Source organism: Rattus rattus, chromosome 11 (genome assembly GCF_011064425.1).
Source record: "Rattus rattus isolate New Zealand chromosome 11, Rrattus_CSIRO_v1, whole genome shotgun sequence".
Lineage (NCBI taxonomy): Eukaryota > Metazoa > Chordata > Mammalia > Rodentia > Muridae > Rattus > Rattus rattus.
The window spans coordinates 81214732-81241729 of NC_046164.1; the positions used below are offsets into that span (position 1 = coordinate 81214732).

Below are 26998 nucleotides of genomic sequence, written 5' to 3' on the forward strand. Positions count from 1 at the left end.
GTAAGAGATGAGCCTGGAAGGGAAGGTAAAATGAAAAAGTCTCACAACCCAAGAATCAGTGGTTGATGTCTTTGAGCGTTAAACAGAGGCACACAAGGAGTTAATGAGCTGAGCTGTATATGTGACTTCCTGCTGAATGTAGAGTTCCTCTCTATTGAGACCTGACAGGGAACCCTCCAGCCATCTTGCTAACTGGAGACATGTTAAGTATCGATCGTGAGAGGTCACTCTCTTCTCTTTCAGAGTGTCAGAAAGGTGTGTGTGTAGAGCTGTAACTCCCGGGATATCTGCCCACCACTTTAGGCTACTGGAACTCAGGAGCTGCAGTTGAGTCAGTAGACATGGAGTTTTCTGACCCTAAGATCTGAGACTAGAACCATGTACTGTGTTCCAAACTTGCTCTCCTTCCTGTAAACGCCCCTAGGCTTGCTATGTGATCACACATATGTGAGAGTGTACACTCCAATGATATTACTGTGCATTCCTGTGGACCATACCCCAGATCTCTAAACATTATATCCTAATAGCAACTGATGGCATAGAATTAACATACCAAAGGGAAATCCCTCCATGTGCTGCTTTATGTGAGGTCTTGAACAAAAGACAACCATTAAAAGTGAACAGTTTATAAGAATACAAATTTCCCAAAAAGAAAAAAAAAAGAGCTCAAAGCAAATGTAGAAATACAGGGGGGTGGGGGTTGGGAAAGGCACAAATGCAGAAGGCAATGCATTACATTTCATAACAAGAATGTCTTTCCGGATTCTTTCTTTAGGCTGTCCTGGGGGATCAGCATCCTCCTGCCTCAGCTCCTTCATTGCTTGGAATTACAGGTTTGCACCATCATGCCCAGCTGCAAAACTGGACAGAAGGACTGTAGAAGAGGCACTGCCTGTGTGTGGTAATAGCTATTGTCAACCTGACAGGATCTATGAGGGATCGGGATCAGGGCCTGTCTATGAAGGGATTTCTAATTCTGGTTAACTGAAGTAACTGAGGCCGGGAGACACCCCCCCCCAACCCCGCTTATGTGTGGGTGACATCACTGGGTGAGCCACAGTGATGGATTAGATGATAAGATAGCAAGCGGAACAGCAACACTCCCTTCTGTTTTCTGAGTTCTGATGCTAGGCAACCGGATACCTCATGTCCCTGCTGCCGCGCCTTCCCTACCACAATGGCTACACCGTAGAACTGTGAGCCTCCTTTATGTTCCCCCCTCTCAGGAATTTTACCACAGGCATGAGAAAAATAATCAATGCACACGAACTTACACAACCTACATGACATTCCTGTCCGCCGTTTGGTGAAAAGCTTTGAAGCTGTTCTCTTCTCTCCGCACAGCCTTTGAACCAGTTCCTAGGCCACCCACTCCAGCTATCAATCCCCGCTCAGGATTCTGATCCCTTGAAGCCACATCACCAGACTCCACGGGCAGGGTCTCCTACCTGCCGTTCACCTCTCCCTTCCCTTGGCCTTCTTGTTGCCCTTTTTGGCTCTAGGAATCATACTTATGTCCTTAGGCTTGTGCAGGAAACATTTTACTACTAACTGAACTATTTCCCCAGTCCCCACCCATACTGTGATTTGAAAACTGCTTTTGCTATGGAGCAGTTTCAGACGTGCGTTTTGACCGTTTGTCCTGAGCATCACCCTCTTTGGGGCCCTTCCCACTGCTGGTGGCGAACCTCTTCCTCTCAGCCTTCATGTTTCTCCTCTTTGCTTGTGGCCCACTGTGTGGAATTGGGATTATTTTTATGGGTGTGGAAGGACTAGTTTTCGGAGCAGCTCTTGCCTTGCCTTTGGCCACCATCACTAAATAAACAGGTTGTTATGGTTTGAGTGTGAGTGGCCCCCATAGGCTCATTTATTTGAATGTTTCGGTCCCAGTTGGTAGGCTGCATGCAAGACAGGCTCAAGTGGTGTGGTATGGCCTTGTTGGAGGAGATGTGTCACTGGGGGTGAGCTTTGAGGTTTCAAGAGCCTACATTAGGCTCACCGTCCTTTTACCTGCAACCTGTGGGTCAGATACACGTTCTCAACCCCAACCCGTTGCTCTAGTTCCATATCTGCCTCAGTGCTGCTATGCTCCCTGCCAAGACGCAAATGGACTAATCCTCTGAAACCGTGAGCCACCCTGGAATTAAATGCTTTCTTTTCATAAGCTGCCTTGGTCATGGTGTCTCTTCACAGTCATAGAACAGTAGTAGCTAGATCACAGTTCAAATAAACTTGATAATTCGTTGTCTATGCTGAATAAAAACATCTGGAAACAGTGAAGAATAAAGGGCAAAAGTTTGGGATTCAAATTCTAGCCGACTTGTTTATTGGCTCCCCACAGTGCTGTACTGTCACTACAGGATCTCTATTTCCAGGTGGCTGCTAGGATAGTGCAGATTTCATGACTGGGACCCGGGAACATAGTTTTCAAGCCCAACTCAGTTTATGTGGGGACAGGCGCACAATGAGTGACAACCGTCATGAACTTTCTACAGGCCAAGTGAGGGAGACTGGAGTGAGAAGGGCTTTGCAGATGGGAGGTGACATAAATATCCAGTGCTGTGCATAGTCTCACTCATCTCTGCATTAGTTACTACTGCTCTGAAGTCATCTCTCAGCTGGCCCTACAGGAAGTGTGACTGTTTAGGACACAGAGGTTGCTCTGGCTCTAGGATCCTTTGGATTCAGAGGTATCACTTATGGAAGAGGGAGTCCATCTTACCTCCACCATTTTTCTCGCCAGCTAGGGAAAGGTCAAATGTATCTCTATTCAGGACCTGCATGTTAAGCCCTTTAAGAAGACGTCATGTTGAGTGCTAAGGCCAAAGTTCCTCTCTTGCCTAGACAGACCTTCCATTTCCCGTGGGTGATGTTCTTGCAGGCAGAAGCTAGGATATAGTGATGTCATACCATCTATGCCTGGGGGTGGACAGACAGAGCCAACCAGATGCATGTGAGAAGAACCTTTTGAGACTTTATCTGAGTCTCCCAGGGGAAGTCACATGGTAATTAAAATGGTAACTGTTCAGATGGATATGGGTGCCAGGCCTGGGTAGGTCAGTGGTAACAGGCAGGGCTCTAGTGAAGGAAGGCCCACATCTGCAGAGGCTTTGTAGAGTGCTCTTAGGGCTACATGAACATTTTCCTGGATCCCCCCCTTGAGAAGCAAAGCAGTGCATATTTTCGGCGAGGTACAAATGCCTCTCTAAGGCCAATCTCAATTGGCATCATTTGTCAGGTAATTTCTGATCATTTGAGCCAATTTTGTTTGACTCCTATGCCATGAGCCTTTTCTTCTGGCTAGCTTCAAAGGGTAACCGCCTGAACCTTAACATTTTCTTTTACAATTTCTTAAGGAGATAATGATGAAAGGTGCCTCTTCCCTGCCAGTTCTAAGAAGAAACGGAGAAGCTGGAGTTGTGCTGTGTGGCCATCTGTGTTCTACCCTTCTAAATGTAGCTTCCAGCCTTCACACCTGAATTCCAAGAGCACTGAATTCAGAGTCTGAAGCACACACTCCAGACCAAGTTCTACTCTGAATTCTGGACACTCCTCTTGCCATTCTGTAAGATAAGTACAATATGGTCCTTATAATCTCTAGAATCTGGTAGACTCAGAATGCTCTTTGAAATCTCAAACTAAAACATGGCAAAGGCTTGTTTATTGTTTTCCAATAACTAGTGCTGTACCTTAAGAGTGGATAGCATCATTCTACCTCTGTGTGTGTGTGTGTGTGTGTGTGTGTGTGTGTGTGTGTGTGTGTGTGTGTGAGAGAGAGAGAGAGAGAGAGAGAGAGAGAGAGACCTTAAGAAAGTCTTTTCTATGAAGATGTGAAGAACCTTTTTTGAACTCAAATGCAAAGTATTTGGAAATGAGAAAACACATTTTGTATTTAGTGGGAGTCGCTAATATAAATTCGTAATTAAGTTCTCTTCCAGATGAGCAACCATTGAACCTAATCCTTCCTCTGTTTGCTTAAAGACAGAATTCACCCAGGGACTTTGGTAATATTTATAGTTCAAGTATAAGGATTTAATGCTATGGGTTACTAACTGGCAGCTCAAAACTAGACAATTACTCTCAGTGTTGTCATTCATTTATACACATCTCTCACGACATCAACAGGGGAAAAATATCAAGCCCTAAACATCAACCTCTTCAAGTAGACAATCCCTGATCTATGATGATTCAACTTAAAAAATTCAAATCTTGTGCAGTGTAAAGCATGCATTTAAAATGACATTTTGAATACAGATCACTGTTGGGGGTCCCTGTTGGGGTCCAAGGCCCTCTTATGATGTTGCACAGTACGCGAACTGTAGGCTAAGGAAGAAAATCACTGATACTCAACAGCATATGGTGTTGGACAAGCTAGAATGCTTGTAGGTCACATGTAGTAAACCCATTTCCACTTCTGAACTTCAAATGTCCTTATGTTCCTCAAGGCGAAATCCTATCAGCCATGGAGAAGCTATACTTACAATGAATTCATTTTCCCATTGTTGTTTTGATCAACTAATATAAGTTAAAATTCTTAAATATTTTTTGGCTATTCATTAAGAAAGAGGAGTCCTCAAGAGTTAAATTTATAGGACCTAAATGAAAAGGACGAAATATTTCTATGTCCCACACTGAGCCTTGGGGGTTCCATACACTATCCAGGGCCAACAGTTGTTATTCACCTTTCATCTCAGCTGTCTTAGTTCCCTATGTTATATGTACTAGGAACAAGGGGAAAACAAGGTAAAGACCTCTAATCTAGTGGTGCGAAGTCACGTGATGTATTTTCCTATGTTTTTCTGTATTTTCTAAGTAACTCTAAACCACCACGCTCTTCTTTCCTTTTTAAAGCAACTCCCAAAAATCACCATCATGAATTCAAGTGATTACAACAGGTTTTAACAGTTTTACTGTATTACAAACATTAATGCTTTCATATTAGTTCATATAAACGCTTCATTAATTAAAAGATTACAATCTGAAAGCTCAAAATGCCACTCACTGTATTTCCATGACCAGCACCCTCCATAGAAAAATGAATAAAAATTCCTCCTCTAACAGGCAGGGTTTTAGACCACGTCTCTTCATCCTTGAATTAATTTTCATTCCATAGCCTAATAAAGTCTGATCTTAATTGAATATACTTTTTGTTTGAGATATATTTTAAACACTTTTGTATGAAGTATGTTCATAAGTGAAAGATAAATTTTCTACTCCTTTTCACTGTACGGTAATCCTATTAAAATCTTTTGTGTGCTGAGTCATTGCCACAGTGATTAGTAGTCAAGGAAAAAAGCATAAATATTTCCTTTTTCCCTGTGATCTTAGGCATCAACTTCAGGATTTTGTGTATTTTAGACAAGCATTCTACCACTGGGCTACACGCTCTGCTACACAAACACACTAAAAATGTTGACATTTACTAAACAAAATGGTAAAATACTGCTAATGAGTCTTATAATGAATCAAATGAGGCTTTTTCTCCCCCACTGGTTGCCTGGAAATGTCTGGAACCCTTCTTGCTAAAACGAGGCAGGGTTCAGCATGAATTGAATTCATAACTTTCATTTTCATCAGACACAAGCACCAAACGAACCTTTGTTCGCACAGGCAGAGGTGAGATAAAGGAGTTTTCTTACGGCTACATCATTCCATTCAATTTTTCAAGAGCTCTTCTTCTGTTATATGCCAAAAATAATTGACCTGTCACAAAAATTATGCTTAATGATCTATAATTGGGCAGCATAGTCAGGTCCTTTATCAATTTGGTTGGAGAGAAAAACCGGAAAGTACCTGATATTCGGAAGCCTTCATTGTCGTTAGTGTTATACATCTGCTTAACCACGTCAGTTTCTCCACTGGTTCAGTTAGGTCCTGACAGAGAGGCTTGTGCACTGCAGCCTAGTGAGGCTCCCAGGGCTAAAGGAGAGTGTCTGTTTTTATACAGGAGAAGAGGAGTCTTTGCAAAGCCTGGACTTGTGAAGGAGACACAGAATGGTGCTGCTGTTCACATACGTTGTAGAAAAGGTACAGGAAACCCAGAAGGGGCTCCCTTGGAAGAGACGGAGACCTCCCAGGGAAACACATAATTGGTTAAAGACACACACAGAGTGGCTCAGTATGGCAGTTGAAGCTCTGCAGGGGATGAAGTGTGTAGGGAATGTTCAGGGATGGTGGTAAATTGAACATTCGTTCTCAATAGGGGTGTCAGGAAGCTGACTTCTGAACCAGGGTGGGGAAAACTTTTTGGAAGGTAGAGATGAACAGTCTGATGGCAGGTGGGCTAATTTCCCACATGCAGCTTGGGAAATGTTCAGTCCTGCTGAGTGGCTAGGGTTCTAGTATCTCATGTGACATACATGACTGCGTATGCACATATATGCAAATTCTCAGTGGTCGGTACAGGGGGCTGAGTTTAGGATTGATCTTTGAGAGAGGCTCTGTCATCAGTGTTTCATAGAAACTGCTCTCACTAGTCTCTGCCAACGCTGTGTTCTCTCACCAATCCTCACACGCTCATGAAATGAAGTTCACTTGCTGCTCTTCAGAATTATTATTATCCTGTTTAGCTTGGTAGGAACTGTTTAGTGTCTCATCTGAAAGCCACTGTCAATTCATCCAGGCACCCAGGCCTCTGAAGACCATCCCATCCATGGTCTGTATCAGGAAACTCAACATAGACCATGGTCATGTTTAAAATGAAAAGATGATGGAGACTTGGAAAGCACCGATGGACCCCAAAATACAGCTGTTTATCCTAAGAGTCAAATAGTTTATTCTTTGTATCGACCTATCCTTAGCCCTTCGGCACATGAACTGTGTCTAGTTCTAGAACCTCTAATGTACCTATTAGAGTCTCAGCTTGAGGAAATGCAAACTTACTTCAGTGTAAGACAGAATTACATTCTCACTGCTATTACCCTTTCATTAGAAATATACATAAAGAACATCTTCTGCTTCTGTCTGTCCAGTCTTCCTGACTCTCCTCCTTTCCTCCCTCCCTCCTTCCCTCCCTCCTTCCCTCCTTCCCTCCTTCTCTATCTCTCCATCATCCCACTATCTCATGGGCAGTCTATTCTTTATTTTCTGGGTGAGTCCATTATGCCTAACCAACCATAGCAACAAAAGGTAGAAGATAGGACAAAAGATGGCTAATGTGAAAAGCTTGAGCATAACGACACATCTGATTATGGATACGTGTTTGGAACTGGTTGTAGCAAAATCTTCTCATGACCTCTCTGTCAGAGCTATTCAAGAATCTAGTCTCATTCATCTTTGACAAATGGATTGGAAAAGTAAGTTTTAGATTAGTGCTAGCCATGTTAACTGGCATACGGCTTTTCCACTGGTTGGAATGAAGCGTAACCCCCAGAAAGTTTCAGTTCATGGAGCCAACATGCACACAGTAAAGACTTAACTCTTAGAATTTCAAGTTATATCAGCTAAACACACACACACACACACACACACACACACACACACACACTTTGATTACATCATTCAAGATATATAACTATCTAATAGATGTTTACATTTTCCTAAAGATACCCGTTTCAATTGTAGAAACCTTTATTTTCAAAGCATAGTTATGGTTACACTACTCATGCCTTACCTTTTCTAAGGGCATTTGTTTGTATCACACATGAGTATAATCTAATTTAGGATAAGCTCAAGGAAACCCGGAGAATATGTTGGAAGGGTTCTTTTGTCAGATAGTAGGTCCATTGCCTCCTTACTCTGATCTTGAATACGGAGCAATCACAGTTGTGATTTAGAGACAAATCTTCCTTCCTGGAGGTCACACCCAGGCTCCTCTCTTTTCTAGTACTTTACTCAGTATGTGGAAATCTGTATGCTAACACGGCATACAGACTATATAGTCTCCCTGGAGAAAATTGTAGGATTTTTCTTTCTACATGTGGATATCAAAACCCTGACCAAAAGTTTCTAAATGTGTGTGTTTTGAAACATGGAGACTTAATTTCTATGAATGCTCTCAAAATTTATTTTAAACTATACTATAAAAAATTTGCAAAAATATTCACACACCAAAAATAATAAGACCAAATCCAAATAAATACTATTCAACTAAACAAAGTTCTGTGCAGTTAGAGTAACTGCAAAATGGAAGACGTGAGCTTCACTTGGGATTTTATACTGTTACTATCAAATATATTTTCATGGATTTATCTACCACCAAGAAGAAAAAAAATCTACATGTTTATATCTAGAAAAAAATAGCTTTATATCTTCTTTCACAATTTCTTCATATTTTTGTCTGCACTTAGTCCTTCCCCATCCTCTAATGTTTAGTCTTTCTTGTTCTCTCTTTTGCCTATAATACAGTACCCAGATATACATTTGATTACACACATACATATATTATTGGGTAGATTCTGCACGTGTGGAGAGTATATGCCCTCACTTAATAGTATCCATTCTAAGCCCATACATTTTCCTGAAATTTTGGTGATTCCATTTTTCTTCAGAGCTAAATTTTTATTATCAGTCCACCCAGTTGGTGGGTAGTTAGATTGATTTCAATTATTTGCCACAGTAAATAAAGCATCAGTAAACACAAAACACCTGGACCCCAATGTCTCTGTTGTAGGGCATGGGGTTCTCAGGGTGCAGGCCCAGGAGTGAAACAGCAGGGTTGCACGGGTAGACCTAATTTTAAGTTTTAGAGAAATTGCCAAACTTATTTACACAATAGCTGTGTTCATTTGCAACCCTCCCTGCAAAACAGTGAATAAGGGTCTCCCCCCTTCACATCCCCTCCAAACATTTGCTGTCAGACTTGATGATAGTCACTCTGACTGGAATGACGTAGTATTTCAGAGGAGTTTTTAATTTGTATTTTCCCGATCACTTTTATAAATAGTCATTGGTCATTTGATTCACCGTCCTCTCTCTCTTTCAGAACTGTCTATTCCATTCATTTTCCCATTCATTGTCAGTTCTCATAGTAGTTCATTTCTGAAATTCTTTATGAATTCTGGATATTATCCCTCGGTCTGAGGTGTAGCTGGTAGAGATTTTGTTCCATGTTGGCCTGCTCTGTTGCTTTCTTTTTCCATTTGCTGTAATAAAACTTTTATCTTTCTTACGGTCTCATCTGTTGATACTTGTGGTTAGTTTCTGTAGTACTGGTGTTCTATTAAAAAAGTTCACGCCTACCTCTGAATGTGTATATTTTGAAGGACGAATATGTAATTTTTATGAATGTTTTGATATGCATTTGTCTGTTCTAACAATGGTTTAATTATGTTTATTCATAGTATAATATATTGAAATTTTCTAAAGTAATAGTCTTTTAAAATTTTGTTCCATTTCTTAAGTTTTAAGTATATATATATATATAATATATATATTACACACACACACACACACACACACACACATTTTACAGTCAATTCCTTTAATCAATCTTCCTTTTATGCATTTAAAAAGTGGTCTGGCTGGGCATGGGTCTGGTACTTGTGAGAAAATCTTTATGAGTACACTAGTCTTATCTACATAGTGAGTTTTAAGTGACTGGAGCTACCCAGTGAGATTTACAGAGGGGGGAGGGAAGAGAGGGGAGGGTACTGAGAGAGAGAGGGGGGGAGAGAGAGAGAGGGAGGAGAGGGAAAGAGAGAGGGAGAAAGGGAGAGGGAAAGGGAGAGGGAGAGAGAGAGAGAAGAGAGAGAAGAGAGAGAAGAGAGAGAAGAGAGAGAGAGAGAGAGAGAGAGAGAGAGAGAGAGAGAGAGAGAGAGAGAGAGAGAGAGAGGAAAAAGGAACACAGACAAAATAAAAATGGCCTGGTGATTCTTGGCTGCCTTTTATGTTTGCCATGAGGAGGGCAGTAATGGCAGGAAGTTGGTTTCCTTGGCATTTGTGAATCTCAGTACATCCTTACTTTGGTACAAAAGCCTTAAGGACCACAGTCCTAGATGCTGGAACAGAGTTGGACTAATTAGAATTTCACTGCACTGAAAGACAGCTTGACTTCTTGAGTAAACAGTACATTGACAAAGGTAACTGAGCTTCTAAATACAGTAGTCACAATATTGGTGTCGTTCGCCAGTGCTTACACCCAATCCCCTTCGAAGTAAGTTTCCATTTTAGTTTTACACACTGTCCTTGTTGGATTGTTGTTGTTGTTGTTGTTAACTGGCCTAGACACAAGCTAAGTTTCCTGTAAAGAGGAACCTCAGCTGGGAAAATGGCTCCTTCAGATCGCCTACATGCAAGTGAGCCTTGCATTTTCTTGATTAATGGGTGATGTGGGAGGACTCTGCTCACTGCGGGTTGTGCCGCCCAACAAGGCAGGCTGGGCAAGTCATGAGGGTCTAGTAGCAAGCAGTATTCTTCTACAGTTCCTGCTTTAGTTCCTGTCTCCACATTCCTGCCTTGACAGATTTCAGGGCTGAGCTGTGAGATGAAATAAATGCTTCCCTCCTCGAGTTGCTTTTGATCGCGATAGTTTATCACAGCAAGAGAAACTCCAACAAGACTCATGCCTTCTTTAGCATACAGCCAAATGGGATTCCTTGTTTTAAAAACCATGGTAATATTACAGCTTGAAAAGTAATCTACAGTATTTGCGCCTTGACTAATTACCATGAGATAGAGGTCAGGTCCACAAGGATACATTTGACAGCCTCACCATAGACCTGCGTCTTTACATTCTGTGTTACTCAAGTGGCTGGCATGTATCTCTCTTCTGTTTAATTCACGTGATACCCCCAGCGAAGATACCATGATTCTTATTTTCAAATTGTAAAAAACGTTGAACTAGGGAGATAGGTCAGCAGGCAAAGACATACGCTGTGAAGCCCTGAAATCTTAGTTTGATTGCCTAGACCTACAGAATAAAAGAGAACTGACTCTCAGATTTGTCCTCTGACCTTTACATATGCTGTATAACAGCCACCCCCATACATAGAGAGAAAAAAACTAAATCGGTAAAAACATTTTAAAGTCCAACTAACAAATTATTTTTCCTACCCTTGAGGGGATGTGTGATAGAAAGTCTGGCAGTCTCAGAAAAGTGGCAAGCATATTAAAAAGAATCACAAAAGCTCACTTAGGCAAGGATTAAATCAAGCAAGGCTCTTTCACCGAGAAAATGTAATCAGAACCTCTCCAGAATATTTGCAATTAAAATGTTCTAAGCTGAATGATCCTTTACATTCAGTTGAACAAGTTTTAGTCACATATATCCAAGGTTTTCAGAGTAGTTGAAAGTAATTTTTTAAAGAAAAACACTTCAAGTCTTTCCTAAGTACTTCTGCTGCCTCACCTCTGAATGGAACAGGAAGACTGGGAGTGGAGGACAGTAGCTGCTGCCAAGAACAAAAGGAAGCCTTCGTTTCCACTGTCAAAATAGAAACGGCTGTCTCCAAGTCGGCTAGTGTATAAAAACACGTGACTTTTATTTAATCAACACCTCAGAAAATTATCTTTGGCATTTGCCAAGTTGCTAAGGGGCTCCATTTGGAAGTGACTGTGACTCGGGTCTGTCAGAGAGGAGGCGAGTCATCGGCCACGTGGACAAGGCAAGCCATGAAAACTATCACCCCTGCACAGTCATCGGCACCATTAGGGCTTGAGGTTAGCATTTGGGCCTACGTCTGCATGGCTGCCCATAAGGCACTGCAAGGGCTACTACTAGTGATTTCAGTTCAATATAAAACTGGCCAAACAAATGCCAACCAACCAGAGCTTCCAGGACTAAGCCACTACCCAAAGACTATACATGGACTGACCCTGACTTTGACCTCGTGGGTTGCAATGAATATCCTAGTAAGAGCACCAGTGGAAGGGGAAGCCCTGGGTCCTGCTAAGACTGAACCCCTAGTGAACTAGACTGTTGGGGGAGGGCAGCAATGGGGGGAGGGTTGGGAGGGGAACACCCATAAGGAAGGGAGGGGGAGGGGGATGTTTGCCTGAAACCGGAAAGGAATAACACTAAATGTATATAAGAAATACTCAAGTTAATAAAAAAAAAAAAAAAAAACTGGCCAAACAGAGAATATTTTTGTATGTTATACTGAACTGTTGTTAGAGGCTTTACCTAGTAGAGACTTAGTAGGTTTTTACAAATAAGTACCTTCTTTAATTTGCTATTAAATCTAGAACTCTCTTGCCCCTTAACACTTTGCATTTTTTATTGAGGAAATGAGTACTCTTTGATCCAGAGTCCCCCATGCCTTGTGCCTTAGGTTTTTAGGAAGATGAGAAACAGCAAGTAATTTTTTTAGCATCTGTCTGTCTGTCCATCCATCTGTCCATCCATCCATCATCTACTATCTTTCCAATCTAATCTATCACCTATCTATGCATCTATGTATCTATATATCTACCATCTATCTATGCATCTATTATCTGTCTACAGTCTATTACCTATTTTCTATGTATCTATCATCTATATTACCTATGCAAATATGTATCTTGTATTTCTATAACTCTATCATCTATGTATCTATCTTCATCATCCATCTACTATCTATGCATGTATCATCTATCTATCTGTCGTGTGTATGTGTGTATGGTGTATGTGTGTATGTGTGTATGTGTGTGTGTGCCCTGTGCAGGTCAGAGGATAGTTTGAGGGAGTGTTTGTCTCCATCCATCATATGGGTTCTAGCGATCGGACTTGGGTTGTCACACACAGGGGCATGTTTATTTGTTGAGTCATCTCACCAGGCCTACCAATCTACCAATTGAATTTTTATTGCTATTTTTTCTTGAGTCCCTTTCCCCTCTGTTTTCTGTCACACACACACACACACACACACACACACACACACACACACACACACCACATGCTTTGAGGTCTCCTGGTTTATTGGGGAAAGATAGACTTTATTCTCACTTTTATTTCAAAAATAAAATCCCTATTCTAGAGTCTTCTAGGTTTGAACAATGCTTATGGTCCCTTTTGACATTTACTGCCATTTATAAAACATTTATATCTTTCTAATAGAAAAAGAGTCACACTACTCTCTTACAAACACTATGAACCTTTGAGTACCCCCTTAAACAGCCCTGTCTGCCCGCTAAGACCACAAGTCTAGGAACTATAAAAACAAGCTGTATCTGGGGTTCGAGTATCTAACCTAGTGAGGAAGGCCTCCTACTGCTACACTATTAAATTCATGATGAAAATTTGAGTCTTTTGACATCAAAACCTAACCTTCTGCTTGGCACATAGCAAATGACACAGAGGACCATGAGTCATCTTCCAGATCTCAGGGAGGATGACAAGTGACCTCAATGCCACTGCAGTGTTGAGCATCTCAGAGGCTCTGATCCCTGGACCTGCATGGCCTCCCATGATTCCCAGAGCCCCATCTAGCATCGGACCAGTCACCTGTCCTCCTCATACCTCCACCCCCTTTCAGCTGTACTGAAAGCGAAGGTCAAAGATTACAGATGACACTGTCACCGTATGTCTCACAAAACCTTCCATTTGGTGTTCCTAAGACGTTTAAAATGTAAGGTGGTGGCTGTTTTTCTTTGACCATAGATCATGTTTCTTCAACTGTTCTGTCTTCTTATTTTCATACTGGAGACTCTTTAAGTTTATTCTCTCTAAAACTATCAAATGCATGGAGCCTTCAAGACGCTCAGTACAATACAAGGTGCCCAATCTCCTGAACTGGGTTCAGGTCACATCACATGCCTTACACTGAACAGAGCCTTACAGTGGACTCTTTCGACCTGAGTGACAGGTGTATAGGGGCTGAGAAGTTCCAGATCAATCAAGATTATTATATCCTCCCTCACCCCTTTGCCTGATTGGCCCTGATGTAGGTAAGTGACTTCCTGAATTTTGTTTTCCATGGCGTTCCTCCCAAACAAATGGCTAATTCTTTTTGCTCCAGCTCAAGAATCTCTTGACGTCCCTTCACCTGTGCTCAGGATGCCTCAGGTCTGCATCCCATCACACCCCGGGACAAGGGAGACTGGCTCTGCCCTCTAGTAGCACAGAGAGCATCACCACCCTGCATCCTTTCTCATGGTTTCCTGTTCTTTTTATCTACCACAATGTAGGTGAATGGAACTTTGACTTACGATTTTCCTTTTTCAGCCATCAGACCACTAGAGGTTTCCGTTTTGGACATCTGACCTCTTGGCCTCAGAGATGATACATGTTTACCATTTTACCCGTCCCCTCAAAATATGTTGCCATAATGTGATAAAGCGGCGTATAAATGCGGCCAGGCAGCAAGAGGAGGAATTAAGGGATCCTTGAGGCTGTTAAAGCCTGGGTCTCTGAGGACGACCCTCACATGCCTGCCTGCCTCTGCAGCCTCGGCAGTATAACTGCCTGTTATTTTTCCCTTCTTATTTCCGGACACTGCCTAAACTTAGGGACACACAGACTAGCACAAACTGTGAAGATGGTTTATTCAAACTGCTTCCTGGGTCTGTACTAATGAATAAAAGCATATATGTTTAATATTGAAAAACACCCTGACAGGTGTTCTTTCAAGTTTCAATGCATTGTAAAAGTTACCATAAAATAATATCAGAAACCCCCCAAATGCAAATATACCATAAAATATGTGGAGAAAGGTATGCGACTGATACTTACACGCATAGAATGTGTTCTTGTATAACACATACATACCCTACAAAATTACCATCTAAGGTCCTCTCTGCCCCAGTGAGTGGTTAGCCTACAGACCATGGAAAGTCACACCACGATTTTCCCACGAAGCCCTCTCGCCACTCCAGCCGGCTTGGTGATGTGTATCTGCTTGTAACGGTGACAAGATCAGCATCTGAGCCCATCATTTGGGGAAACTTGTATAGAATTGTTTCTAGCCCTATCCAAAATCAACAGACTACACAGCCAGTAAATTAAACGTTTCATACACAAACCACCTGTCTAACGCACAATTATGGCGGCCCAAAATAACTTGGCTTTATTGGTCAGAAAACACTCACCTCAGCAAAACTACCAATCCCCAAAATAACCTGCGTGGATGCTGAGGTCCAGCCCTAAATTTTCAAGGTCAGTCCTCGGGAGTTGAGGCATTCCTCACTTTCCTTTGCTAAAAGGAAAGGTTGGTGCACTGTCACCCAATTTTACCTGGTATGCTTTCATTAGGATTCTTTTCGGTTTAAAAAATAACCTTTTCTTTTTCCCTCTAGATTAGCAGGGAAAATTGAGGAAAATACTAACCATTGGAATGAGATCACTCATCCTCAGGACAATCACAGATTATATTTGGTTGCTTTTACTTCTGGTTTGTGTGTGTGTGTTTTTTTTTTAAGGAAACACATAGAAGAACATTTTATAATGTATGAAGAAAATTAGATACATTACTCCACTATTGTGTTCATTCACTCACTTCATTTTCAATGGATTCAAGATGGTATTTTTTTCCCTTTCTATTGTGTCAGTGATGGGCTCAGGCAAATAGAATTCACCCATTTCTCACGTGTCTTGACATGCTGGTAGAACCATGGTCTTTTGGAGACTCAGGGAGCACTGACTAAAAGCTGGTACCATATGTTAACTGAGCACAATACTTGAGGCATGTAGGGAGTCAGTGTCCAACAAATGGTGCTCTTCTTACAATAGCTTGGACTCAAAGGGTAGAACTGAAGTGTCGTTACCTCTGGTTACCCCCGAGTTACCCACTAACAAAATTTCTGCTTCTGTACTCTCGTCTTTATGTTTTCTAGACTCTCACAGTTCCTCATCCCAGAGTTCTCTGAGTAGACACAACAATGATTTCATTGAATTGAAAGGTAAGACTCTTCCATCACTTTGGGCTCTTTGTGTCCTTGTAGGTCAGAAAAGGGTTACAGTGACGGTGAGGGTGACTAACCCAGACTACCAAAGGGAAACTGGGCGACATCTCATAACAGAAGTAGGGAAGAATATCTACACAGTACAGGCTGCTCCTTGGGGCAATTCTCAGAATTATAATGTTCTATGATTAAGGTCAATGGAAAACTACCCTGACCCATTCCACACAGACTACTGGGTTATTGCACTAAGTAATGAACCACGACCAGTCTAGGCTCCTAATAAAGGCCAAAAAGAAGTTAGATGATAGACATACCAGTTCGTGCCATGAACCTTGTTACAGAAATGATGAAAACAGCCGTCTTCTTGTTTTCATATGAATATGTTTCTAGGTATATACAAACTATACAAAAAGATACATCATTTCCTTCTGGTCTTCTTCTCCACTGCATGATGTTTTATGTCAGTACTTAATTATATAACTTTCTACCCGGAAATGACTGAGACGTGTCTCAAGGGTGTTGCCCTTGGAGGAAGGGAATCCCAAGCTCTTGACAGTGTGCAGCAGAACTGCATTGTGTCGCTTGATATTAAGACCTTGTCATTATCTATATTTGGAGATTAAGTGTGGTTTAAAGACATCCGTGTGGTCAGGGGTGAACTCTTGACAGTTGTTTATAAGTCATCTGATGAGTCTAAGGGAGCAAAATATTTCTAGAGCGTCTGAGGCTGCTGTGGAGAGAGTAGCGCTTTAATTATTACAGATTGCAAGAAAAAGACATACATGCCTTCTGGAGGTCAGGATTTACGGAATGCAGCATTCAATCTGCCCAGGGTCAAAATACAACAAAATGCTCACCTTTGGACAGCAGGACCCCTGGCTTGAGGGCCCTTAAGACTAAAACTGACTCGCCTCTCTGGTGTTCTGAGGGCTGTTGCCTACAGCTGGCGATGGCAGGGCTTTCTGTTCTCCAGTCACACGAACCAGTCTCTATTTTAATTCAGTTTCTCTTGAAATACATGACTATAAAACACACACAGGTATCTGTACGTATCTACAAGTCCCATAAGTAAAGCATTATGTCTCTAATAAACATGTATGGACTGTTCTCTTGTCATTTCCTTGAAACAATACAACCATTTGTATTATATTAAGTGGTGTAAGTAATCTAGAGATTATTTAAATTACATATGTAGGTTACATGTAAATCCTACACCATTTCACATAGGCAGAATATTCAGAGTTTCCTGTGACTACTGAGGGGTAACTGCATCAGACATTAGTCCCACACAGTGAGCAGGATTAGCATATCCACATTTCATAAAAAAAACCCAAAACTATTATTCTCCTCATGCTTTGAAGTTGTTCAGAAAAATGAATTATACAATTAGCAATGGTGTGTAATTTCTCCCAAATCAGCTTTCCCAGGATGTAACCCCAACTGCATGTCCAGACTGGATGTTTGGAAGGGCCTCCCTCTTTCCCTCCTTCCACAGCTCTTTTATCTGTCCCATGAGAGGGACAGGAGACACAGTCATGGAAATATGCTTGAGGGCTCAACTGACTCTCTGTAGCTTGAGGATCCTGTGCTCTCACCAGACACTGAGAGTCAGTGTAGTTGTAGGGCTCAGGCCTAAGTTTCGGACTTTTTGACCAGCACCAAGCCTGCCTGTAGAGAGTGGATGAGAAGCTTCCAATTAGTGCCAGTCGTGGCTTTGAAGTGGCAAGAAGTGGCCACTCCAGGCATCTCCTCAACACTGTGCAGCGCTCCCAGAGGAGGCCAGGGCTAATTTATTCCCGTGTTTTGTTGCCGCACAGAAGGACTGGTGCTTTCTCATCAGCACTGAGACAGCTGGGGATGCTCTGAAGGACAAAGAAAAGTGGGTCCAACTCTTCAGTCCCATTGGACAAGGACGTGCAATGCAGAATTCGCTGTCACACTTTGGGGCTAATGGTGGGGCACCAGAGTTTCCCTGGGAAGTGGTGGGAGTTCGACATGTGCAGGACATTCATTTTCAAGAGCAGGTAACGACACATTCAGGAGCTCTCTCAGAGGAGACATGGAAGGACAACATCCTAAGGAAAAAGATGCTAGGTAGCAATTTAGCCTTTCGTTTCTCTGGAATGGGCCTGAGGTAGAGAATGAGGTTTCATTTGGGCTTATCTCATAGCTTGGTCAAGACTATTCTTCTGACTTCGTTATTTAGGATGAGGACTTGGATTAGTTAACATTTCTAGTTCTTGAAAATCTGAGACTAGAATCGAAAGAGATCTTGGAACATCAATGAGAGAGAGACAGACCGAGTGACAAGAGTTGTCTGATTGGCTATAGAGGATACCTGGAGTGTCACCAGACACTTACATGACATACAGGTACTACTGACCCCATAACACTTTGACTGGGACAAACTGGTGTTGCCTGGTCTCCTTTTCTTATAACACACACACACACACACACACACACACACACACACACACACACACACACACCCCCTAGGTGTTAATGTATACTTTCTTGCCTTTTGAATTGTAGCCATTTCCATATTAATTTCATTTGTTCTGTGTTGATTACTACTCTAAATGTTTGCATTTATTTGATTGTGCTATTCTCAAAGGCAGTTTTGCTTTTCGTAGAAATTCTGAAAGAGAACAATTAAATTGCCTGAGATTGTTTAATAACAGAGTTAAGAGCTGGGCCCAAGCAGTTTGAGCCTAGCCTTCTTGGCTATCTTGGAGGGACTTCAGTAGACAAGGATGGGTTATTCAGAACTGTTTCTACCCCTCCTATAGGGAGAACAGCCTAGTTTTCTAGCACAAGGATCGCAGTGACCCAAGCAACTCTCACGCTGCTACTTGGTCATTGCATTCTGGCCTAAAACAATAGATGCATGGCTCAGTCACGTGAGCGACTCTAGGGCTCACGTGAGAGTTACTTCAGGTTAAGTGAGCTAGTTCTACCTCGGGAGTCACAGCTCTTGGAAAAGACAAAAGGCATACTAGGTAACATTTCAGAGCCCGTTTCCAGATCTGTAGTGACAAGCGGTAGAAAGCATGGCTCTGAAGAGATATCTGTACATCTATGTTTCCTCTGGCATTATCCCCAATGAGAGGTATAAACAAATATCTGTATATGGACGAACAGATAATATGGGCATACACAAACAATGGAAGTTATTGAGTATAAGCAAGGTAATTGTGCTGTATGCTACCACTGAAGGATTCTTCAGACCATTACGCTAAGGGCAATGAGTCAGTCACAGGAAGACAAATGTGGTCCACTTATATGGAGGTACCCAAAGCATCACATTCTTAGAAAGAGAAGGTGGGACTGTGATTGGCAGGTTGAGGAAAAGGGCAAAACTGGAGTTAATGGATACAGAGTGAGACTTGGAAGATGGCAAATCCCTGGAAGTCTGCTGCACAGCCGTGTAAACACCCCAACAACGACAGAATCGTGTACTCGAAAATATCTAATGTAGCACATTTTACGTTATTTTTTTTAAAGTTATAATTAAGAGCTACTAACTGATCCAGCAGTTTATGCAAACAACTTAAGATGCCTTGCATAGGTCAAGCAAAAACAAGTCTAAGCAAAACACAGAGGCCGCCAGGCCCCGGAGCAGAGTCTCGAGGGCCCTTTTGCCTGGGAAGCCTGCAACACAATCTGTAGCTAATGGTTAATATCTTAGCTTGGTTTCCTCAGAAGTCCTGTTAGCTGGGAGAAACTGGGGACAATATGACAACCTCAAAGATGGATAGAATTCATTACGTGAGAGGGGCATGAGTAACTGATTTCAGAAAACATTTGGAGGTCCATAAATATGAAGCATCTTTATGACGCTCTGCAAACACACACAATAAACGGGGGGGTGAGCTCACTATGATCTGTAAATCCCAAAGTTCAAAAGCAACTAAGATACAAGTGTAGGTTTGAAGTGTGTGTGTGTGTGTGTGTGTGTGTGTGTGTGTGTGTGTCTGTGTGAGTAGCAACACACAGGTGCATATGTATTCACAAATGCTTGAAAGATCCAAGTGGAGGCTGAGAAAAGGACAGGTTGGCAAAGGGACATCATGAGCAAAAGGAGCCTCTGATTTCGAAATGGTGCAGGATATCACAGTTACTGATCACCCCTGGGAGCATCTGCTGGGATTGACAGATTTTTTCCCTGCTAGTCAGTGGAGAAGGCAGTGCCATCAGAACAGCAGCTACTCTATAAACCGTGAGCAGGATGAGATTCAGTCAGGGTGAGGACAGGAATGCCCACAGGAAACAAGGCACCGTGGGCCATGGCCAATGTGGGAAAAATCAGCACAGTTAGGAGCCGGAAAGTGGCATGGAAAAGGGCCAAGTCCCTAGAGTCAGGTTCTAGACTGTGCCCTGATTATGCATGGACGCCTCACACTCTGCAGTTCCTATTATCTCCTTAGCAACCACAGGATGATGACAGCCGTTGTTATGGCCCAAAAATGTGTTCTCAAAAACAGGCAGCCACAGCCGATTCAGAATGAAACATTTTGTGTAAAGGGACTTTACAGTGGTGAGTGGGTCAGGCCACAGGTGGGCTTCTTTGGGTGAGATAATATGGCTGGCCTTCTAGAAAGATGAAGAGGTCAGAACCCAAAACAGAAGGAAGAGCTATGCGGGCAATGGGAGAAAAATGCCATCCATGAGCCAGTCAATGAGAGAGCATTCGAAAGAACCAACCTATTGACATCATGATCAGAGACTTTCAACCTTCAGGGCTGGGGGGCTGGGGGGAGCATGGCTCGTTTGAGTTGCCGATATGTAATAACGGCCGCAGTCAGGCAGGAGACTCTTGTACGATGCGGCTGGGGAGAAGAGTCTAACTCAGTCTAGTTTTGAGAGGTATCCACATACGGGAACTGTGTAAGCGCTGGGTTTTGGTTAAACCTCTGCACTTGCTGTTGGATGGAGTTTTAACACACAGGTCAACTGGCGGCTGTGGATGCAGTCCAAGAGCGTCAAACATGACCAAACGCCACCGCCTGTCTACCTCAAATGCCAAGGGCTGCCATCCTCTGCATTCTCCTTCTGCTGGTCTACGGACCGCTTTCAGAGATGAGAAGGGGAAGTCAGAGACAATGCACAACACCTGCCCACACACTGGCGAGCATGATCAAGGCAGGGAATAGAACATAAGCTAAGTGTGTGGGACACGACTGGCAAGGAACAAGTCTGGGCATAGGGATTAACTTGTATTTGGACTCAGACATGTTACTCTGTGCCAAGTTTTCTTATTTGTAAACTGAGGATGTTAACAACAGCGCTGCCTTGTTAGGGCTCTGATAAAGATAAAAGGATTAACCTACAAAAATGGGGGCCACAGGTAGCTATTTTTGCCTCATGTTTTTACCCGATGAGTAGTGAATCCGTGGAGTACAAAACCCTGTCCATCTCCAGCTGAGTCCTTCTCGCAAACTCGATATGCACCACACTCTCATTGTCGGGTGCTCCACAGGCTTCAAACATCCAATGGATGCAGAAATAAGTATGAGGTTAATGCTGAAGGATGCAGCTGGAACATATTCATATGGTAGCACGAGATTCTGGCCCATCCCCTTTAATAACTGTTTGACCATGTTCTCAATTTTCAAATCTCCTTCTGATGGCAAATGAGGAATCAGGGTGGCCTGATAGAAAGTGAAACCCATAGGTTCATGCATTTCAATACGTTTCCCCCCATGGTTCCCCTTTAGAAGGTTATGGAACTTTAGGAGGTAAAGCCCCTCTGGAGGACGTTGGTCATTAGCGGGGGAACCTTCATGTTTTATAGCCGGCTTGACTTCCTGTTCACTCTTCGCTTCCCAACTACAGATGCAATGTGACCAGGACCTCATGATCCTGCTAACATGCCTGCCCTGGCACCTCAAAATGTGCTCCAAAACAAACTCTTCCTCCATTAAGTGGCTTTTTGTTGGGTATCTCATCACAGCTACCTAAGGCAGACAATAAAGGAGACCAACAACTATTTCTGGGAAAACTAAATGGACAGATTCATAGTTCTTCTTACAAAGCCAGACATGGGTTCACGAATAACCTGTGTGAGGCAAACTGGCAGGCACAAGCTAATGTTATCATATACTGTGCTAGCTTATACACGGGCATGTGCACACATGGTGTACTTGTGTCTGTATGCATGAACGTCTACGTGTTATGAATGCACATATGAACATAGAGTGTCCACAACAACGATGTATGCACATGAATGCATACAGTATGGATACACATGTATAGTATGGATACACATGTGCGTTGTGTATGCATCCACATGTGTTTACAGTGTGCATCGGTGTGTTTCTACATTATGCATGTGTATGTGTGTAAGTTATACAGAGGTATGATAAATAAACATGCATCCCATCCACAAAGCACACACGTGTGTATAGGCTCACCGTCATAATGGGCCCACACACTAGTCACCCCAGCAGCAGCAGATGGAAAATCTGCCAATCTGAGTACAGGCCATCCTGTAACTGTGTGATTTTAGGCAAGTCAGTCGATTCGTTTGGCTTCAGTTTATTCTTTGTGTGACTAGAGAGGGATCAGCTTTAAGACTGTAGTCACCCAGCCTGCTTGTTCCCTGTGACTGGCTGCAACATAATACTGGCATAAAGGCAAAGCCCTGGTGTTTATTTTTTTGTATCTTTGTTTCCATTCTGCAGAGCAGTCCATCAGCAGGATAACCAGAGCTCCCCCTGGTGGTTGCATTTATGCAGCCAAAACCGCTTGCTTTCCAAGCCGCCTTAAATAAACCAGCCCCATAGGGACCTTCCAAGCTAGCAAGGAATGTGGGTTGGTGGGCATTATCTCACTCTGGAGCCTGGAAAGATTCTGCCCTGGCACCCACCCTGCCAGCTCCCCAGAGGGAGACTGGTTGAAGCTGGCCCTATCGGTTGGCTGTCAGGTGGGGTTAGGATAGCAAAAAGGTTTAACATGGTTAACAAATGTATGAGCAACACATTTACAGCTCCCTGAAAGGAGAAAAAAAAAAAAAAAACAACACCACTAAGAATAGTCTCACATTTCCTCTGGAAACGGATAGGGAGACAGAGGTCACCATCTTGTGTGCATGTTTACACATCTGCATTTTCATTTAAAATATATATATATCCAGATGACTACATGGACTACATCCCCTATTCAGTTTCCCTTCTCCCCTGATCAAGGCAACTTCACTGTCAGAGACATTAAGTTCAACAACTACAATTTAATAATCTCCGAGTTATTTAGAATGGAGCTTTACTTCTCAATTAACTTACAGTGTCACTAGCAAGTATGGTCTGCTAGATTTCCAACTGGATTTATAACACTGACATATATATATATATATATATACATATATATATGTATATATATATGTGTGTGTGTGTGTGTGAATAATGTTTTATTTGTCCATAAAATATGCATATTTGCGGAGTAAAAATGGCTATGAACCATAGAAAGAAACATTTGAGACACCGTGGCATAGATTAAGTTTGCCTATTTAAAAAAAAAAGACTGAGCAGAAGAAATAAAGGTTGGAGGACGAGGCCGTCGATGAGGTGCCTCAGAGTTCAGGCAGCACACAGCAAAGAGAGAAACTGGTTATGAAAACAAAGGTTCTTTATTGCTACTCAGAACCACCCATTCCCCTGTGCAAACAGAAGCTCTATTAATAGCATATACTTAATTTTACACCTCTGTCCACCTATGGTCAGACAGTGAGGAGCCTGGCTGTGAGACACAATTACTCTCCCTTTAATTCTCTAAGTGGAAAGGCAGCACCTCCAAGAATCCTAGGTGCCAATATGAATGTTGGGGCCAAGGGGACCAGAAGGCTTCCAGTCTGTGCACAGGGGCACCTGCTGCCCAGGTTTGCCTAGAGGAACAAAAGTCTGTGTGGAAGGCTTCTCACATGCTCCAGCAGGGACTAGCATTCTGAGTTAAAATGAACGTTTACACAGGAAACATGACTGAGCGGCAAGGCCATGTAATCATACCCAAGAGGAGGCCAGAAGCAACTACGCTATAACAGATGAATTCCAGGGCCTCAACAGTTTATAATTGATTGTGATGCTTATGCAAGCCTTGCGTTCTTGTGTGGAAGGCCTTTACCTCCATGGTATAATCCTACCCGGATTGCAAGAAGTCTGTTTGGTTATGGTAAATGTTAGCTGGCACGCAGAAATATTTTGAATCTGATTATACGAACTATAAAAGTTGTGAACAAACTGAATCATATTATGGATCCAAATTAACACGAAAACTGTGAAAATTAGCAGCTGATAAGCATCACAAACACAGATGCAATGTGTGATTGATTATAATGGGTGCGAAAATGAAATTCCAGTGAGTAAACAGTTGGGAAAGATCTCCAAATTATTTCAGCCGCAAAGTTAGCAGCTTTTAACTTAAAATGAGAGGATTTCAGAGTCTTCACATTGAGAGTAAGAACTCACGCAATTTACAAACTCAGTGTGTTTCCAATGTCCACTGCGCAGACCCCTACGGTAAAAACACAAGTGCTTAAGCCAATTAAAACGGACAAATAAATATAGCTAATTTTTCTTTGACCCTGGCATTTACTATGGAGCACATATTCTCCACGGTGCTTTCTGTTCCATGACTGTGCAAGGGGACATATCAGTGACTGGTCTCCTTGATTTGTGAGTCTCCAGTCAGAACATGGGAACTATCATCCTTTACTGATAGCACGCACAGCATTATGGAGAAAAGACAGTCCATGTTTTTCCTCCAGCAGGCTTATCAGGAGAAGGCACAACCACAAAGTCATAGACGGATTCTGGAGTAAGTCAGAGGGGAGACGCCTTTCTGAAAGGCAGACGCTCTGGGTGGAATTAATGTTTCTACTTTCTACAATGTATAACGCACGGCGGACACTAATCTGCCTGACGTTTTGACCGAATTGTTCTGAACAATGTTGTATCAGACTTTCAGGGGCTCTGCCATAGAGGTAAGCCAGGGAGTATCTGTCAGAGACCAGTCATCCGTGTCTTAGGTGACCTTTATGATCCTGTAAGTGGGGCTTTCACAGTCAAGTCATGCACTTAACTGTTTTCCCTTCATGTGTGCTGTGTGTGGTATGTACGTGTGTCTCTGGAAACTCTATTTTCACTCATCTTCACTGTACTTTTACTTTTACCATATCGCCTACACTTTAATCAATGGTTTCGTAGGCAGCATCACTCTCCCCTTTGTGCTCAAGTTCTATCTTGAGGAGTTTGGCCACCACCTTTCTTCTGCATAACAGATACTCCTCCTCCAATAAATGCTTATTGCTGTAATTACATACAATCATCTACAAGCTTTAATGTCTGCCTCATAAATCCTGATGCCTTCCCGACATTTTATAAACATTACCTTTTCTTGTTTAGACTTTCCCACTTAATGATCTGAGGTCAAATGACTGCTACTGACCAGACAAAAGTCCTTTATTTCAGTGCAAAAAAAAAAAAAAAAAAAAAAAAAAGGAAAAGAAAGACACAAAAGAAAAGGATAAAGGTGAGAGAGAGAGAGAGAGAGAGAGAGAATATTCTTTTTTTTCTTTTTTTGATTTTATGTTACTGTCTTCAGACACACCAGAAGAGGGCATCAAATCTCATTACAGATGGTTGTGAGCCACCATGTGGGTGCTGGGATTTGAACTCGGGTCCTTTGGAAGAGCAGCCAGTGCTCTTAACCGCTGAGCCATCTCTCCAGCCTGAGAATATTCTTATAAATGGTTGGTTTTCCCCCACTCTATAGGTTGTCTGTAGCTCCAGCCTGCACTTGTCCCATCACACATCCCAGCATCAGCTAAGATCATTCCCTTTTTTTTTTTCAGCTAAGGTTTTCATTGTGATCAATAAGACAACCATCTTGCAGGTATCCAAGAAAAAAAAATAAAATAAAACAAATTACTCTAAGCACATACTTTAGAAAGATTCTTCCGGAGAGAAACATGAAGAACCTCTCCAGATCAGTGCATCTTTGTACATTAACAAAATCAAAGCAATGGAGAAACATTTGCTGCTTCTGCTTAACCTTGAATCTTCAGAACGATCCTTCTTACCTATCCTGTCTGATGATAGGAGTGACAGCCAATAGGTCAGTTTCCCCATGGTTGCAAAGGGATCTTGGAAGAGTCAAGGCATGCCCTGTAGACATAGCTGTTATATTCTTTGGCACCTCTGTCTTCTGTGTAAATCTTAGAACCAGTATTTGTCAGAAAAAGACACTGTTGCTTCCTCACACAGCTAAGTAAAACCATGTGTTTGTTTTCTACTTTTAATTTTGGGCGAACGGGACAATGCCGAGAGAGCACCAGGTAAGTTCTTGATGCGTCTGTAGTGGAAAAAAAAAGCATGAATAATGCAGATGAAGGGAAACTGTCTCCCCTTTCCTTTGTTTTGTCAACAAGCCAAGTGTCAGAAGACAGAGTAATGGGAAAACTAGAGATACCCTGAGGAGTGAGGTGATGATGAATTCCCAAGTGGGGAATCCTACCTAGGTCCTGGGTTCCAGAAGGTCAGAGTGCATGTGTTCAACACATTGATTTACAGGGTAGGTGGAATATTTCCATTCTGTTCAAATTGACAATACCAGACAAATCATGTATGTGATCTATTTTTGAGGAAAACGGAGACTAAATTCTGGAGGACAACATTGAATACAAAAAGAATATGTTCAAATAAAGCAGTGTATTTCACAGTAAGAGATGTGAGAATCTGGGAATTCCAGATTAGGTCAATAGTATCAATTTAAAATTCATACGCCAACGTCTTTTATACCCCCTTCAAAGAAAAATGAACCTCAAACAAGTCTTTGGCATTTTGCATTTATATGTAAATTCTGAAGAAAGTAAAGAGAGGTACAAAGGGCGATTTTTTTTTTTTTTTTTTTTTTTTTTTTGTCCTGAAAAGAGGGAGGAGGACGTAGAATGACAGCAACATCAGAGCCAGGACAGCAGAGACACCAGGAAAAGCCTGAGGCAGGAAGAGGCCTGTCCATCAGGAGCGCTTGGCATGAGTAGGGAACGACGCACAGCAATAAACTGTAGAGGAAATAGACGGCAAACGTGAACGTAAAGTCTTGGTGGAACAACTGCCTGCTGCAGATTTAACACCGCACACAGAGTGGTGTTGGCCAATTGACGTCAGCATTGTGTGACAGCACTGCTTTTTTTAGTCTGTTTCCAGGCCTGTCGTTAAGCAGCTCTATTGATCCAACAGTAGAACTCTGT

The 26998-nt window shown here is 42.3% G+C and overlaps 1 protein-coding gene across 1 annotated transcript in view; it reads right to left on the reverse strand.

Annotated features, from left to right (window-relative positions):
• Cobl (cordon-bleu WH2 repeat protein) overlaps nt 1–26998 on the reverse strand; it is a 236064-nt gene that overhangs the window by 36337 nt on the left and 172729 nt on the right. The window lies entirely within an intron of this gene.